Source organism: Hyperolius riggenbachi, chromosome 11 (genome assembly GCF_040937935.1).
Source record: "Hyperolius riggenbachi isolate aHypRig1 chromosome 11, aHypRig1.pri, whole genome shotgun sequence".
NCBI lineage: Eukaryota > Metazoa > Chordata > Amphibia > Anura > Hyperoliidae > Hyperolius > Hyperolius riggenbachi.
Genome location: NC_090656.1, coordinates 172,900,081 through 172,918,036, shown reverse-complemented (window position 1 = coordinate 172,918,036; position 17,956 = coordinate 172,900,081). Strand labels below are relative to the sequence as shown.

Here is a 17,956-nt window from a genome sequence, read left to right as displayed (position 1 = left end):
TTGTCCTGTGGGAAGAGGTGTTATCAGGACTGCCTCTCATGCCACAATTCAGAGAACTATAGGTGGGGGTGTGGCCTGTACTCCCAAACTTCCAGGAGGAGAATTGACACTTCACCACCAGGCGAAGACAATTATTTAGATTTGTTATTCATATAAAATGTAATATCATGCTAGTGTTTGAAGTGTGAGATAATGGATAAGATGGCTTTTTTATTCCAGTAATAATAATAATAATAATTTTGCTTTACATGATAATGTACTTGTACTTAAAGAGAACCAGACGAAGCACCCTCATGTATTTTCCATATACTGTATATCAATGGGAGCATGGCAGTAAACACCTACTCTGCTCTTTGTTTCATTCTTCTCTGCTAAATATGCCTGTTATCAGCTCTGCTAAGAATCCCCGACTGAGCATTCAGTCTAGCTTTGCCCCGAATGATTATAGATGAGTTAGTCTTCTGTGATGTCTTTTCAAGCCCAAGCCCGCCCCCACCTGGCTCTGTTTCCTGCTAAGAGGATACATAGCAGGAAATCAGAGCCACAAGGGGGCAGGCTTGGGCTTGAAAAGACATCACAGAAGACTGACTTAACTATAACATTCTGGGGCAAAGCTAGACTGAATGCTCAGTCGGGGATTCTTATCAGAGCTGATAACAGGCAAATTTAGCAGAGAAGAATGAAACAGAGAGCAGGGTAGGTGTTTACTGTCATGTTCCCATTTATATATATGGTAAAATACATGAGGGTGCTTAGTCTCTGGTTCTCTTTAAACCCAACTAACTAAAGTGAAATGGCAAATTCTCAAAGTAACCATGTTGATTAGTGTAAAGGTGATCATACACTGGTCGATATGGCCAACAGTAGGGCGTTGCTAGTCCCAAAGATCAGTGGCACGTGTCTTGGATGTCCCCGGGCAGAGACAGCTGTGTTGCATCAATGGCGGACATTCTGGGTGCTATGGTGCCTCTATGTGACATGCAGGGAGCTGTGGTTCTTTTATGGGGGCATGCTGGGAGTTGTGGTGGCAGCACAGAAGCAAGGTAACTCTGCTTAGCTATGTTTAAGTGGCACTGCCTATTTATGATATATGCTGCATTTTGTTTATTGTATTAATGGAGATGACGGCTTCATCAAACATTTTGCTCGGCAGGCCTACTTAGACCGCTGTTAAGTTCATGTACATTTTGGCTCCACCCATGCCCACACCCACATTATGGTGTGTGGCCACACCCATTTTCCAGCTGGAGTGCCCAAAAGTGTCACAGATCTCTTTGGATCCTAGCAACACCTCAGGCCAACAGACAGAATCCTTTCCGATTATTATCTGATGAGAAAGGGATATATCTGCTCCAATCCCTCTACACACAACACAGAAATTCAATTGATTGCAGCATGAAATCTTTTAAAGTCTGTGTGCGCCTGCTGGATCTCCCAGTCTGCCCCACCCCCGGTGTAGCCCAAGCTTCTCTTCTGTCCGCCGTGCAATCCTGCCGCACTCTGCTCTCCCCGCCAGTGCCTCCTCCTTCCCTCCTGAGTCTATGTGATGTAATGCAGAACTTAAACACTAGGGGCAGCATGGCATGTACCTTATGTGACCACTAAAGGCCTCTAGTATTTGGCGTCTATAATTTGGGAGGTCACACAAGCGCCTGGAACTCGAAAGTAAGGAAGAAGCAGGGAGAGGAGAGACCTGAACTGCGCTGTGGACAACTGAGAGTAGCTTCATCGGTCATCGAATTGAATGCCTCTAGTGACACGCTGCCGTCCTGCTGCCGATCGTCTGACATTTTCAGATGTATGTGATTGACTGATTTTGCCTGGAAATCGGGTCATTGGGAATTGTTTGGGGCTCGATTTCTAGCAGGTTTGATCCATTGATTGAATTGGCCAGATATCGATTAAAAAAATTGGTAAGTTATAAGTATTATCTTTAGAACTAAATTGAGTTCAAAATTGTATTATACACCTGTGTGCGCCTGCAGCTGTGCTCCTATCCATAGAGACTTAAGATTGGTTTTATATTTGTAGTGTACTGTGAGCAGGCTGTGATGCTAATATTACTCAAAGCCTAACGTTGTGGGAATTACAAGTCTGCCTACTCAAGGGGAGAATGCAGTGATGGTGACTTTCACGAAGGCCTGCCCACTTCCCCATACAAAAACCTGAATATGGTGGGCAGTACCTTATCCCTCCGTCTGTCCTACTTCCTTGTCCTTCCTTTGTCCTTCTGTTCCTCAGTAGACTGCTTTTCATTTGGAGCACACCACTTAGAACTACAGCACGTGCAAGCTGTTCTTACCTCTCCAGTAAGATCCAGCAAGAAGAAAGTGCTGGTCTTATTTAGGTCTTAAGGCTGGGCTCACACATTCATCTGTACAGTTTCAGTCCTGTCCTGTCAGTTTTGTTTTCTATCCGTTTTACCTGACCAGAATGGAGCTGTTTACGTGTGAACCTAGCCATAGTAAACTGATACAAAACTTATAGGACAGGATTGTAAATGGAACTGTGTACACCTTTTATGTGGGAACCCAGCCATAGAAAACTCAAATGAAACTGATACAAAGATGACAGGATGACAGGACTGGAGCGGAGCTGTACAGATTTTTGTGCTAATCCCAGTCATAGAAAGCTGTTACAAAATTGATGAAAACTGACAGGACAGGACTGAAACAGAACTGTACACCTTTTATGTGTGAACCCAGCCTTACTGCTTCTGTCACTACCCCATGATTGCCCTTTTACCTCACCTTCAGCCACATTTCATAGCGGTACATAAAGCTGGAAGATGCTATTATTATTATTTAGTATTTATATAGTGCCGACATCTTCCACAGCACTGTACAGTGTATATTGTCTTGTCACTTAACTGTCCCTCAGAGGGGCTCACAATTCCTACCATAATCATATGTCTATGCATAGTGCATGTATCCATAGTCTAGGTCCAATTTAGGGGAGAGCCAATAACTTATATGTATTTTTGGGATGTGGGAAGAAACCAGAGTGCCTGGAGGAAACCCACAGACACTGAGAGAACATACAAACTCCGTGCATATAGTGCCCTGGCTGGGATTCGAACCAGGGATTCAGTTCTGCAAGGCGAGATCGCTAACCACTATGCCACCGTGTTGCCCATCCGTGAAGAGACGCCATTCTTCCAGATTATGGTGATGGACAAGGCTGCATATTCTTACCTGATGTAAAACAGAACAGATTGTTTGCGATATGCAGTCATTCTAAAATAGAACAGTTTAGTAAGCCCTTTGATAGTTTCTTCAATATGTATTCCACTGTAATGCTGAAATGATGGGAATTGTAGTAAATGTTCAGCCTGATTGTGATTGGAATTTGCTTAGTTCAATTTTGAACCTTGCTCTGTTTTAATTAAGATTAAAAAGTTTAAGTGTGGAGCTCTGATCAACAATGGAATATACTTTCGCTGTTGATTTCAGACCAGTTTTAGGATACAGGCTTGTCACCTCTGATGCATATGATGTAAGCTGGTACTCTGTGCCTATACTGATAGTAAACCAACTTCAGGGTACGCTGGTCACTTCTGAAAAATATGCTTATGAAATGTTGAAACCGATTGTTAAGGACCCTTTCACACCAGGTGGTGCGGCGTTTTTACCGCATCCCACCGCCGGGCAGTAGAAGTCTTCCACAGTACGGTGTGATGCAACTGAAGTGACAGTTTTGCCACATCCCCGACGCAGGTTCACAACTACGTTACCACGTGTCTTCTGCGGCGGCCCGGAAGTCATGTTAGTCTATGGCGACACGGATTTTTTAAAAATTACCGGCGCGGAAACGTATTTTTACAATACACTTCTGTGCACTTCCGCATACCCTGAAAGCAGGAAGTGACCGCAAGCACGCGCCACTTCCTGCTTGGCCCAATGCCAGATGGGGAATACCACATAGTAATGTGGTATTCCCAGAAGGCCTGTTTATTTGGTGCAGTGTGGCTGCCGCACCGCCAGTTTGCAGTGGGAAACCGGCTTGAGTGTTCCCTTTTCCCTTCCTGGATGTAAACTGCCTCTCTGTAGTACACCATAGCAACCTTTTACAGATCATTGTGACAAACCTGTATCCTAAAATAGGGCTTAAACCGATAATGCAAGTGTATTGCATTATTGATCTGATCCCCATTTAATTAAAGAATAGGTCCACTAGATTCAGGCAGGCATACAATTCTTGTTGCTTGAAATAATCAATCACAATGGTGTCTTCCATAATTTGCATTGCCATCTTCTGTAATGGACCATGTTGGATATTTGTATGTGTTTGCTACGGTGTTCCCTGCAGCCAAAGACTTTCTGCTGCTCCTTCCCCCCACTCAGTATTATACAGTTCTATAGCCCATTGTGAATTTCTATATAGGAATTGCTGTATAGATTGGGTAACATAGTCTATTAGCAGACATCTGTAGCTTTGCAGCCAAGCTAATATTGTCACTATGTTAAAGGATCACTAATGCGTAAAATTGGAAAATGCATATTTATAAGAAGTACATTTTTCCTAGAGTAAAATGAGCCATAAATTACTTTTTTCCTATGTTGCTGTTACAGTAGGCAGTACAAATCTGTCTAGTCCATCTCCTCACGGGGGGTTTTCAGTATTTCCTTTATTCTTTAGAAAAGTACTCTATGGAAAGAATCTATATAAGGAAGCCTGTCAGCCTCTCTTCTCGCATGCATGCTATTTTGGTTGTTGGACTGAGCTACTGCTGTTGAGTAAATGCTTTTGAAATAAAAGAAAACTCTGAGAAACCCCGATAAGGAGATAGAATTGTCCAAAATCTGTCAGATCTTTACTGCCTGGGGGATAAGAAAAAAGTAAAGTGCATTTCATTCTGGAACAAACACACACACACACACACACACATACAAATGAATACACATGCATTTTACAATTGTTGGTGATTGTGGTGCTTTAAATGGAATCAGGCATTGCACTAAACTTATGTCTGATGGAAGCTGCCATGCTAGTTTTGAGGCTGTGAATCTCCTCTCTGGCCTATCAGTGAGGTGACTACTGTGAAATCAGAACATGACTCCTGTGCGAGATAATGGCTGCTGTCATCTGATAGGTGTGTAGTGTGACAAGAGACTCCTGTATAACATGATTACAAGTGGAAATAGCAAAAACAAAAACATTTATATGGTTTGAGTTTAATGGCTATATACTGTAGTCCTGATCTTTACACTGAACTGTACAAGGCGGAGGTATTGTCTTGCATGGATTTCCTCTTCAGTAGGACAATTATACATGTAAGTTATATCAACTCATGCAACATTGGATCAATAAAGGCCTTGCAATGATGTGGTGTAGTGTAATGTGAGACATGTGTAAAGTGATATTAGGGCATTTATAAAATGGTTGATGATGTTTTGTCTCACCGGAAAATAATCCCCTGATGACATGATTTGTGATTGGCTGCTTTGGACAGCAGCTCCACATTTGCTACAGTGTTTATAAGTCAGCTGTAATGGGACAGGGTGACATGTTACTGATCTGATATTAAAACACGATACCATCTAGAAACTAGAAATAAATACTGAGTTTATTTTGAAACAATTTAAAGACCTACATTAAATGAGTTGTTACAGATGGAGATGAACGGGAATACCGATTGAGATGCACGCGCAATGCTGTGGGCCACAGAAGTCCAGAATGCTACAGAGCTCCAGAATACCGCGGACTGGCAAAATCTGGAATGCCATGGGTTGCAAGATTCTAGAATACATTAAAGTTCTAGAATGCCATGAGCTAAAAAGCATTCCGGAATGCCTCAGTGGCAAAATGCCATGAGCCACAGAGTTCCAGAATGCCTTAGAGAGTGTCAAAATGCCATGAGCTTTAGAGTTCTAGAATATTGCCCACTTCCCTGACCTGGCCCCAGTCCTCACCTCCTTGTTCAATCTTTCCCTTTCCACAGGCACCTTCCCCAAAGCATTCAAACAGGCCACTGTACTTCCCCTGCTGAAAAAACCCTCGCTCGACCCAGCACTACCCTGAAACTACCGCCCAATCTCCCTCCTTCCCTATCCTTCTAAACTCCTTGAATGCCTAGTCCACCAACGCATTACCCAATACATCAACACCAATACCCTACTTGACCCCCTGCAGTCTGGATTCCGACCTGCACACTCAACTGAAACAGCCCTCACCAAGGTGGTCAATGACCTTACCCTTGCCAGGGCCAAAGGCAGTTATTCCATCCTGCTCCTCCTTGATCTCTCCGCAGCATTTGACACTGTTGACCACCCCCTCCTCCTCCAATCACTACAGTCCATGGGCATCCATGGTCTTGCCTTGACCTGGATCTCCTCCTACCTATCCAATCGCTTCTTCACAACTTCCTTCAATGGCTCCTCCTCAACCACTGCTCCCCTCGCAGTTAGGGTCCCCCAGGGCTCTGTTCTGGGCCCCCTTCTTTTTTCCATATACACTTCCTCAATTGGCAAGCTTATCTCCTCCCTGGGCTTCAAATATCTCCTCTATGCTGATGACACGCAGATTTACCTCCATACCCCCGATCTCTCATCCACCACCATAAACAAAGTCTCCACGTGTCTCTCAGCAATTTCCTCCTGGATGTCTGCTAGGTTCCTGAAGCTTAACCTAGACAAAACTGAGGTCCTGATCTTTCCACCCCATGCTGCTGCACCCCTCCCAGATTTCCACCTGACAATCGATAAAACAACCATTCACCCTACCTCCCAGGCCCGCTGTCTGGGTGTCACCTTGGACTCTGAACTCTCCTTCATCCCACACATCAAAAACATCACCAGAGCCTGCAATTTCCACCTCCGTAATATCCCCAAGATCCGCCCCTTCTTAACTCTGGACATGACCAAACTGCTCATCCATGCCCTCATCATCTCCCGCCTTGATTACTGTAACTCCCTCCCTTCTGGCCTCCCCTTGAAACACACTGCCCCCCTGCAATAAGTGATGAACGCGGCTGCAAGACTCATCCATTCTTTGCACCGCTCCGCATTCTCATCTCCCCTTTGTGAATCCCTGCACTGGCTCCCTATCCGTTTCAGGATAACTTTCAAGATTCTATGCCTGGCGTTTAAATCTGTGCACAAAACCTGCCCTACCTACATCTCGGAGCTTGTTCACAGGTATACACCAGGTCGCCCCCTCCGATCCTCCAAAGACCTTCGCCTCACCACCCCACGCATTTCTCACTCCCATGCCCGCCTGCAGGATTTCTCAAGAGCTGCACCCACCCTCTGGAACGCCCTTCCACCACCCATCAGACTTGCTCCCTTTTTCAACTCATTCAAGCAAGCCCTCAAAACCCACCTCTTTATTTAGCCTACCCACCTCCTGCCACACAGTAACTATCTACTGAATATTTAACAGCCCCACCTAGTGTTTCCACCCCACCCTTTAGATTGTAAGCCTCTGGCAGGGTCCTCCATTCCCTAGTGTAATCTACAGGATCATGTACTCCTGTCCTATGACAGTCTGTACTTGTATTAATGGGCCTACCTAACCAGCCCATATTGCATGATCATGTATTTAGTACAATTTGCATGTATAACTTTGTTCTATGTTGTATAACCTTGTTATGTCTGTCATCCTTGTATCATTGTATATATTTATTGTCCAGCGCTGCATAATATGTTGGCGCTTTATAAATTCAATTAATAATAATAATGCACAGTTCCAAAATGCTTCAGAGTTCTGGAATTCCATTAGCCTCAGAATTCCAGAATGTAATGACCATCAGAGTTTTGGAATGTTATGGGCCACAGAATTCAAGAATGCTGCAGGGGTCTGTAATACCTCAGTTCCAGAATGCTGCTGACTGCAGAGTTCTAGGATGCAGCAGTTCTGGAGTACTGTGGGCCACAGAATTCAAGAATGCTGCGGAGTGCAGTAGTGGTGGCGTAGGAGTTCTAGAACGCTTCCTAATTTCAAGCAAGCCTTTACTTAAAGTGGTCTGAAAGCCAGCATTTCTACTTTTTTTCTAAAAGATTCCTCACAGCTTGAAAGCTACTATCCCAGAAAAAAAATTCTAGCAGAACATCACTGAAATGGTTAAACAAAGCACTTTCTCCTGCTATTCAGCTTCAAATCTGCATCCAAACTGGAGATAACAGTATATTTTTTACTTGTTAAACACAAATATATCAACAATGGAATGTAAACAAACACTCTTTGAGAAACTGTCTCTGCTTCAAGCACACACAGTGTTCAGAATAGCTCATTAACCACTTCACCTCCCTTGCTACGCTTATCTACTCCCCACAAAACTTTACTTGAAGCTCAGGGGAGTAGATAGGCGTACTTGTGGTAAACAGTGTGCTGTATGCCCAATAAGCTATCTGATTATGTATATAGGGTATCATTTTAACCGTGACAAGTGAGAGAATAGATTTTGTGTTGTTTGACAACTGAGGGCTAAGTCATGTGATTTTTTTTTACCGGAAAACTGAATGAAAAGCAATAAAACTGTTATTTTCATGTACTCTATACCCCTAAATAAATACTTGTAAAAAAAAAACAAAAGTGACAGCATTGAAAAGAGAATACATAGTTACCCTAGGGACTTAGCTTTTAAAATATGTATGCCATGAGAGTGTATTACTGTTAATCATGAAGATAAGGGCTTTTAATTACTGATAGAGTACAATGTGTGGGTTTTACCTATGGTAACATTGTTTATTTGAAAACTATTGTGGATGGAAATGGAGAAATAGTGTATTTTTTCATTTTTTTTTCATTTTTCCCTTTAAAATGCACAGATAATAACATTATTACTAAAAGCAAATATGACCCTCACAGAGCATAATTTGTGGCAAAAAAAAACAAGATATAGATCATTTACATCTGATGAGTAGCAATAAAGTTATTGGTGAATGAATGGGAGGAGCGCTGAAATGTGAAAATTGCTCTGGTTTTTAAGCAAAAAACCCTGTGGTGCTGAAGTGGTTAAAAGATTTTAATATATAATTAAAACCAGTTATAATAGAAAAATAATAAAATGCAATGTCAGTTTTCAGGGCAAGAAAAACGACACTTTGGAAACTTGTAATTTGTAAACAGACAATATTATGTGTGCACAAAATCAAATAACTGTATGAGTAATAATAATTAGGAAAACAAATTTTTTTTTTGAATGTTATGTCAGAGTTTCAGACCACTTTAAAGTGTAACTACAGTCTTGCATAATTGTATCCACTTGAGGGGAAGGAAAAAGGAATGATCCCCGCACTCCAACGATCACTAGAAGACCACATGTATAGTGCAAGCTGTTTTCTCACTGTGCCTCCACAGAACAAACATCAACTTGGTCACTCTTTAGAGAAGAAGCGTGGGCACCAGTGCGCTTCAATCAGCATTTATTGCACATTCATGAGTAAAACAATGTAGCAGCATAAGAAATGGAAACACCATCAGATTACATCACCCGTCCAGATGTCGCCCAACACACAGAGCCCGTCCTCCCAATTTTTTTGAATGTTATGTCAGAGTTTCAGACCACTTTAAAGTGTAACTACAGTCTTGCATAAGATGAAGTTAAAATCCATGACGTGTTCCCGCTTTAGCTGGTAATGGACATTTGTCCTGCACAGACGCAGTAGCAGCTTTCTGTTGAGCTCCAGCGGAAATAGCTGAGTCTGATTGGGTTTGCTCTACTGCACAGGCGCGAGGTAAATATATACATCGCCACTGTTCGGGGGAGCCAGCACTGGATCCCAGAGGCTGAAGAGGACGAGGGAAGCCTCTTTATGATTCTGAGGCTTCCCCTTCCTGAATAGAGGTTTTGGGGAGGCGTATAAATGTAATAAAACTGGTATACCATATATCAGTGCTGTCCAACTTCATGGGCATGGAGGGCCATTTTTTTTTCAGCCCCCATGGTGGAGGGCCGAAGGTTCTTGCTAGAGCCCCAACCCCCCCCCCCCGAAAAAAATGCAATTAAAGGATAATTAGATTGGCAGCACTTTTCACAAAATGCAATTTTAAATAATGGTGAAGTTACGCGCGCCAGAAAACACGAGGGTTCCATTGAGCGGCTCGCGTAGCGCTCCGCGCCGAAAAATGGGTGTGGCCATGGACCAGAATGCGGGTGTGGCCACGGGTGGAGACAAATTTACATGAACTTAGCAATGTGGGACATTAGATTAGGATAGTGGATGATTCACTTCCGCATGTGACGTACTCCGTGCGGGTACCATGCGCCCTCTGTTTACATCAGTCGCCGCGATCTGTGAGGTCTGATCTGTGAGGCAGCGGCAGCGGGGGGACATAGGAGAGGCAGCGGCAGCAGGGGGACATAGGAGGGGCCAGCGGCGACACCGGAGAGGCCAGCGGGGACACAGTAAGAGGGAGCAGGCATGGCGCCCATAGCGCAAGCCATGCCTGCATCCCAGGGAGACGAGCGGGCCGCAGCAGGTGGCCTGGCGGGCCGGATGCGGCCCGCGGGCCGCCAGTTGGACAGCACTGCCATATATAGTAAAAAAAAAGAGGTATCTTACCTCTACTGAAGACTCAAAGATGGATAGGGAGTCTTTATTTAAAAAAAAAAATCTTTTTGAGTCTTCAGTAGAGGTAAGATGCCTCTTTTTTTTACTATATATAGTATACCAGGTTTATCACATTTATACAGATTGGGCACCTCCCCACACCCTCTATCCAGTTATCCCTATACCTCCCACAGAGGTATCGACCTCTACTACGCTGTGACTCTATCGACCAGTAGAGAGGACCACGGGAGGAGAGCGACCGCCCGGTTCCAGATCGATCCGGGATGCCGAGTGGGAAAGTTTTTTTCCCGCACGCAGATACGGTGGTTGCAGGAAAGTTTGTGAGTATTCATTGCCCAAAACATCTAGTCGTCAGGTTGCACTAACGATACTGCACTATTGGGCTCCCGGTCTTCCCTCTCAACATAAAAAGGGACCTCACTTCTCATGTGAGAAGGGGACCCGCACCTGTAACACTACCTTCCCTTTCCTGAAGTAAGTACCCCAATGGCTGATTTTTTTTAATATATATTTTTTTACAGAATCTCTTTAAGAGAAAAGCTCTGACTCTGCTCACAAGATGATGCTTTTTGCATGACGGTGCATTTTCATTGTAATGTATTTTAAGAAGATTTAATAAAGCCTTGAACTTTTAGAAGATGCGGATCCTTACCTGATCTATTGAAGTACATTGTAACGCTGTGGCTCCACTGGGGTGGATCCAGCACGTTGTATTTGCCATTGGTGAATCTTGTGTAGTAATGTAATCCACAGTTCAGTCTGTTAGCAGAACACTGCTATTTTCAGCTTCCTGTCAGTTCTTTTAACGTGCAGTGCTCCCCCAGCATTAATACCTGTGAAACTAGCATGTGCTGCCTGCAATTAGGGTGAATCAGGGCTATAGAAAGTAATTAGAGTTCATTTATTGACCATTCATCTTTAGTGGTGAATCAAATATGGCCTTTTTTTGTTTCCCCATAATGTTAATCTATGAGAATATTTTTGAAAATATACAACCATTAGAAACTCGTTCTTAGCAAATTCATTGAAGCCTATGAGTTTGAGAAACCACGTTTTTGCACGGTTTCATATACGGTATGCAAAACACTTTATTTTAAATGCACTGAGGGCAGTGAGCATGAAAAAACACATCCTCTAGACCAGTGTTTCTCAACATTTTATTAGTATGTACCCCTTTTAAAACCCTGTACTCGCCAAGTACCCCCTAGCATAGTAAACCTTATCGCAAGTACCCCTTGACAAATGTATGTATGTATCATATTACATGATAATTGGTTCTAAACAATTTCCAAGCATTTACTATTGCTTTTATTTAGCTAAATTACTAATTTGGTGTTGTTTAAATGGGATTTATCATTTTCTAAAACTCTAAATTTGTTATTCTTGGTTAAGTATAGCAAGTCTGAGTACCCCCTGGAACCATCAGAAGTACCCCCCGGGGTACGCGTACCGCACGTTGAGAACCTAGGTTTTAGACCAGTGTTCTCCAACCCTGGCCTCAAGGCCCACCAACAGTGCATGTTTTGTGGAAATCCACACAGGTAGTTATTTAGCTCTGCTGAGACACTAATTACCTCACCTGTGAATGTTTGTGGTTTTCTGCAAAACATGTACTGTTGGCGGGCCTTGAGGACAGAGTTGGGGAACACTGCTCTAGACAGTTCTTATTTTAGCAGAAATTGGTATCTTGCTAAAAGTCCATCATATTTTTCTCCAAACTTTCAAGTCCAAAATGCAAATTTTGATGCAAAAATAACTTTGGTAAAAGGTCATGTTTCATCACCTCTAATATCACAGGGTATCCTGTCCCCTGCATGACACAACATCTTTGACATGGTTCCGTGGATTATATGATAAGGACATCGGCTCCCCTAGGCTGGACTGAGATTTTTGACCCCCATGTACAGGTCTTGACAGTATTTCCTGTAGCAGTTCCTGAGTCCGTCTTTGATCTCTTGTTATGAACCTTCTACTCCAAATACAGTAATATGAGAGCTGACCAATGGGACTTTTCAGGGATGTACTCTTGAGAGAGGTACTGAAAAGATGTTGTTCATTATAATGTGTCTATTAATTATCTGCTTTCCACTTGTTTATTTCTTCTTCCATCCCCCCCCCCCCCCCCAACCAAAGTTCCAATTTAGGTTTGCTTACCTTCTTGGAGTGTTCCATGTTTCATATTCAAGTCAATTGCCGTTGTTTGTAGACAATGGAATTGCCCAGCTTTGTAGTAAAGAAACTCTCTTCATGAACACATACTCCACACGTCAACACGCACAAAAAGTCCCATAGACCTACACTAGTGTTCTTTGGAGAGGCTGGGGTCTGCTATGTCATTGACAGTTCTATAATATGATTAACATACTGTATGTCCTATGATCAGAGATAGATCATTTTATGCTGCTACTCGCTAGTTTGTATATGTAGAACTTGCTTTGCTTTATTTTTTTATCTACTTCAATTTTTATTTATTTATATATTAAGTACTGATGTTCAGTGCAACTGATTTTCATATTTAATCGTGGCAGTTATGAAACATTACATATGAATATATCATATTTACCTCCATGGACAACCATTGACATTCACGAGCAGAGATATTAATCTCTTCCTCAGTTTTCGGCCTGCTACTGTGAAATACACAAACTGCTGAGTGCTTCACACAGGTCTGGTAGCCAAGTGAATGAGACCAGACTTCATCACATTGACCTCACCATGACAGAGCCGCTGGGATATTTTATTAGAAAACCCAATATACCTTTCAAACCTGTCAGCATCTTGTATTTTAATGTTTGTAAAACATAGCAGCTTTAAAACAATATGCAAGAGAATACAAACTGCTAATTTGTAAACTTAAAAAAATGAAAATTAATCAAAAACTACAATTTCTCTTTAACCTTTTTGTTTTTCAGTCTGTTGTGTAGACATTGTAGAAGTGATATAACAATGACAATCAGTCTTGAAATCTCATAACCAAACTCTTGTGATTTGTATTTGTGCAGGTCATCAGTATGAAATGGTGCAAAAGATCCCCTGAACAGAGAGCCTAAATTTTCATGGGGACATAGGTAAACCAACCATTTACACTATGTAGGACACCATACATTTCATTACTGTTTTTATATTATTCAGTATATATAAACAAGAAGTTTTGAATCCGGATGATACCATTTATTGGCTAACTTAAAAGCCTCCAGCCCGACGAAGGCTATAGAGCCGAAAGCTTGCTTACTCTTATTCTTTTAAGTTAGCCAATAAATGGTATCATCCTGATTCAAAACTTCTTGCTTTTACCGATGGCTAACATGGTACAGTACCCTACTGCTACTACTCAGTATAGTATAGTATAGCATGGAATAATATATAGTACTAAGAAAAAGGCAGCCGCAACACAAAGCAAATTTGCCTATCTGTAGATATAATTAAAAACTGAAATGTCAGTAATGTATCTAGAAGGCTATAGAGTCTTATTTTATTTATTTTTTCTTGAAATTATTATTTTAAGACTAAGAGACACTCAATGAGACAAGCGTAGCAATAGCAAAGTGTGGGACTAGACTTACCTGGAGGCTTCCTCCACTGTATGTCAAACAGGAGGATAGCACTCACCCCTAAAGGTCTGCTACGGAATCAGCCTGACACCATAAGTCATTATTGAAGCTAAACTCGGCCCTAATGCACAAACCATCGGCAGTATTACATAGTTACAAACGACTGCAAAGTACCACTCATTGCTCAATTAGCTCAATCCGGGGTGCATAGGTAATGTGAGCATTGCTATGGTAACACCAGAATCAGATTTTATTCGCCAAGTACAGTGTACCCCGTTACCTGTAAGATTGGAGGGGTCCCCTCTGTTTATACATGGTGAACGCCATTGTGATATTCAGTTGGCGTTTTTGATCAAGTGAGTGACTGCATCCAGACCTGTTGGGACACCCTAAGTGGAGACAGGTTAATTGTCTCTACCTACCGCAAGTGGTTGGTTGCCCCTCCTGCAACCCACCTTCGTAAGTAGTTTTGTTTACACTATCTGGGCTCCCGTTGTCTCAATACATATGTTTGACTTTAGTTTGACTGGATTAGCTGTGTGCATGTTTCAGGTGTGTGATTCAAATTCTACTGATGCATGAAAGGCATTCAGGACTGCCAAGCATTTGGCATTGTTTAAAGGTAAATAAATATGGCAGCCTCCCTATTTCTCTCAGGTCAGTTATCCTTTGACAACTCAGGATCAGTGTCCAACCGCGGAATCAGCATTTTTTTCATCCAGGTCCTAAATTGCAGCAGGCTATAAAGTATAGGTCCACTGCAACAATCGCTACATACTTGCCGAATATGCAGTGGATGGGGTGTCGGGACACCCGGGAAAGAAGATACAAAACAAAAATCGGGACCCCAAATGGTGTAGTATGTCAGTAACACTGAAAACAATATAATGATAAAAGGGCTACTCACAAAGGTGGGTTGCTGGGGGCAACTGAACACAGGAAGCAGGTGGAGATAATGAACCCGTCTCCACTCGGGGTGTCCCAGACTGGGACTGGTGGTGGTCGCTTCTCCTTGCATACTGGCTCTACATACTCTGGCACTCTTATTGGCCTGAGGAAGCGGGCTTACACCCGTGAAACGCGTTGTCTGTGCAAAAATAAAATTCTCTTTTTTCCTATGAGAATGTCCTTAATGTAAGCCACCTCATTTATTGGTTTTACTGTTGTTTTTAACTCGGTTTTATAAACCCCTGGGCGCTTCTTTACCCTTATTGTACACGCCTAATATGTATATTAATTTTCTACTTCGAGATGGGACACACTTACTGGCTTGTGTTGAGTTTGAGTTTCTTTTTTACATTTGTTCCTCAGTAAGCAGACAGCCCTAGTCAGTAAATCCTGCAAAGAAAGGTTATTTGGTCAGGCAAATTTGGTAAAGTATATCCAGAAGTTAGATTACTGTCCAGGCCAACTGTTTGCTGTCATATTGGAAATATTATGGCTGTAAGCACCCATTTGGCCTGTCCTGCATTGAGATCAAGGGCAGATGGTTTGAATTTTCCCAGCCGATTGCTTTTGTTTTTCCTCAAGACAAGCTGGTGTCCGGGACTGCTGTTCCATCCTCCCCCTCTCTGCTCCATCAGTATGAACATGCAGACTCTCCTCAGCCAAGAATACATATCTAGGGAAGAATGGTTGTTTTCACAATTCAGATGGTACTTTGCATATGTAGGGTTTTTTAAGGATCTGCAGACCAGGAGACCTAAAACTGGTCACACACAGTCTTGTCTTGTTTAGTTTTCTTGCAAAAACTTTATGCAGCCTTACAAGCAACTGTCATAGAATAGTTAACTTGGGTGTATACAACATCAATGGATTGTTAAGGTAGACTTAAAGAGAACCCGAGGTGGGTTTGAAGAATATTATCTGCATACAGAGGCTGGATCTGCCTATACAGCCCAGCCTCTGTTGCTATCCCAAACCTCCCTAAGGTCCCCCTGCACTCTGCAATCCCTCCATAAATCACAGCCACGCTGCTGACAAGCAGCTTGTCAGAGCTGGCTGTGTTTATCTCTATAGTGTCAGTCTGCTGCTCTCCCCGCCTCCTGCAGAACTCCAGTTCCCGCCTGCATCCCTTCCCTCCCTGCTGATTGGAGGGAAGGGACGGGGGCAGGGACTGGAGCTCTGCAGGAGGCGGGGGAGCAGCCGAGACTGACACTAAAGATGCCAACACAGCCCACTGTGATTTATGTATGATTGCAGAGTGCAGGGGGACCTTAGTGGGGTTTGGAATAGCAACAGAGGCTGGGCTGTATAGGCAGATCCAGCCTCTGTATGCAGATAACATTCTTCAAACCCACCTCGGGTTCTCTTTAAAGCGGATCCGAGATGAAAAACTAACTATAACAGGTAACTTGTCTATATAGCTTATCTAAAGTTTAGATAGTTTACACAGCAAATCTAGCTGCAGCTTTAATAGAAAATGATTATTTCTTCCTGTGATACAATGACAGCAGCCATGTTGTTTGTAAACATTACACAGAAGCAGGCTTATCTGCATCTTGAGCAAAAAAAAACTAATCCCCCTCCTCCCCTCTGCCTCTGTAACCTCTGGCTAGTAATACCTCCCCCTCCTGCCCAGACTGAGCTCCCATGAACCCTTGCTACTGTCTGAGAGAGCCTTGGCTCTCTGAAAACCTGTGGGCGTGGCTTGGTTAGTTTATAGGGAATTAGAGTATTAAAACAAAAAAAAAAAGTATTTGACTTGAGGAATGCCCTATAAACAATAGGAAAGGAACACAATTATGCAATGTGTAAAAGTTCATCTCGGATCCACTTTAAGGCCACCATACCATATTACTGTAGATGTTTATTTTGGTCAGGTACATGATCTTTTCATTGGATTCTACTCTGAACCACATTGATAGTATTCTAATAGCAGGCCTGCCAGTTGAGTAGGGTGATCGAATCACCATGCTGTGACTAACAGGGATTTTCTACAAATCAGGCCAAAACTGATCTTGAAATGCTGATTTGTATAGTTTGTGTACTACTTAATGCACTCATCACTTAACCCGCTGCCTATTTGATTGTGACTTCTTGTCACTGTAGATTTCATTGTCACAAGACAATACACACGAGCAACTTTTCCACCCAACTATCGTTAAAACTTGTCTGTTGAACGATAGGTGGGGTATGTGTAGGTCAGAAAACGACTAGACGACTAACTGATAAGCGGCGGTTTGCCAGATTCAGCCAATGGATCAACTGACCAACTATCATGCAAGTTGGCCACGTGTGTACAAGTTGTTTGAACGACTTGTTTTTTGAATGTGTGGTATGGTGAGCATGCAGTATTTAAGTGAGTTTGTTCTTTAGTCGGTCAGCGCGTGTGTGCGTAATGGTCATGCAAACAACAAGTTGTGCAGTTCGTCATGTTTGGCGGTTGGTCGTGTATTAAGTTGCATGTGTGTATGAGCCTTAACTGAGTGAAATTGATGCAGTTATGCATTGAATGATTTTAAAGCAGGTAAGCTATTATGGTGGCCATACATGGTACAATAAAAACGTTCGATTATCCCGTTTTTTCAATCTAAATGATCAAATCGAATGAAAGTTTAAAATATTTTCTTTTCGATCAAGAAATTCGAACGATTATCCCGTTTTTTCAAGAAAAATCAGATCGGACATGCTGGAAAAAACTTTATATTCGATCTAACGGAATAATCGAACTAAATTATCTAATCGAAAAAAATTTAAAATTGTACCATGTATGGCCACCTTTAGTCAGATTTAATCAATGGTCCAGCAGCTTATTAGCCCATGTTTAAATATCAGCAACATCTATGGCTCCAGTAATCGCAGAGATACCAGTGGCCTCGCTACAAATTATGGGGCTCAGTGCAAAATTTACACTGTGCTCCTCCAGCACTGTAAGTATAATCATGTGCT

General features: G+C 42.5%; 1 protein-coding gene across 3 annotated transcripts in view; it reads left to right on the top strand.

The window, feature by feature from the left end:
- PRMT7 (protein arginine methyltransferase 7) overlaps window positions 1–17,956 on the top strand; it is a 162,759-nt gene that overhangs the window by 90,463 nt on the left and 54,340 nt on the right. For 2 of the 3 annotated variants that reach the window (XR_011024816.1, XR_011024815.1), the window contains exon 19: window positions 13,517–13,582. The gene's annotated coding sequence lies outside the window, so the exon portion shown is untranslated. Of the gene's footprint in view, window positions 1–13,516; window positions 13,963–17,956 lie in introns of those variants that run through there. The other variant, XM_068260746.1, reaches the window with a different exon arrangement.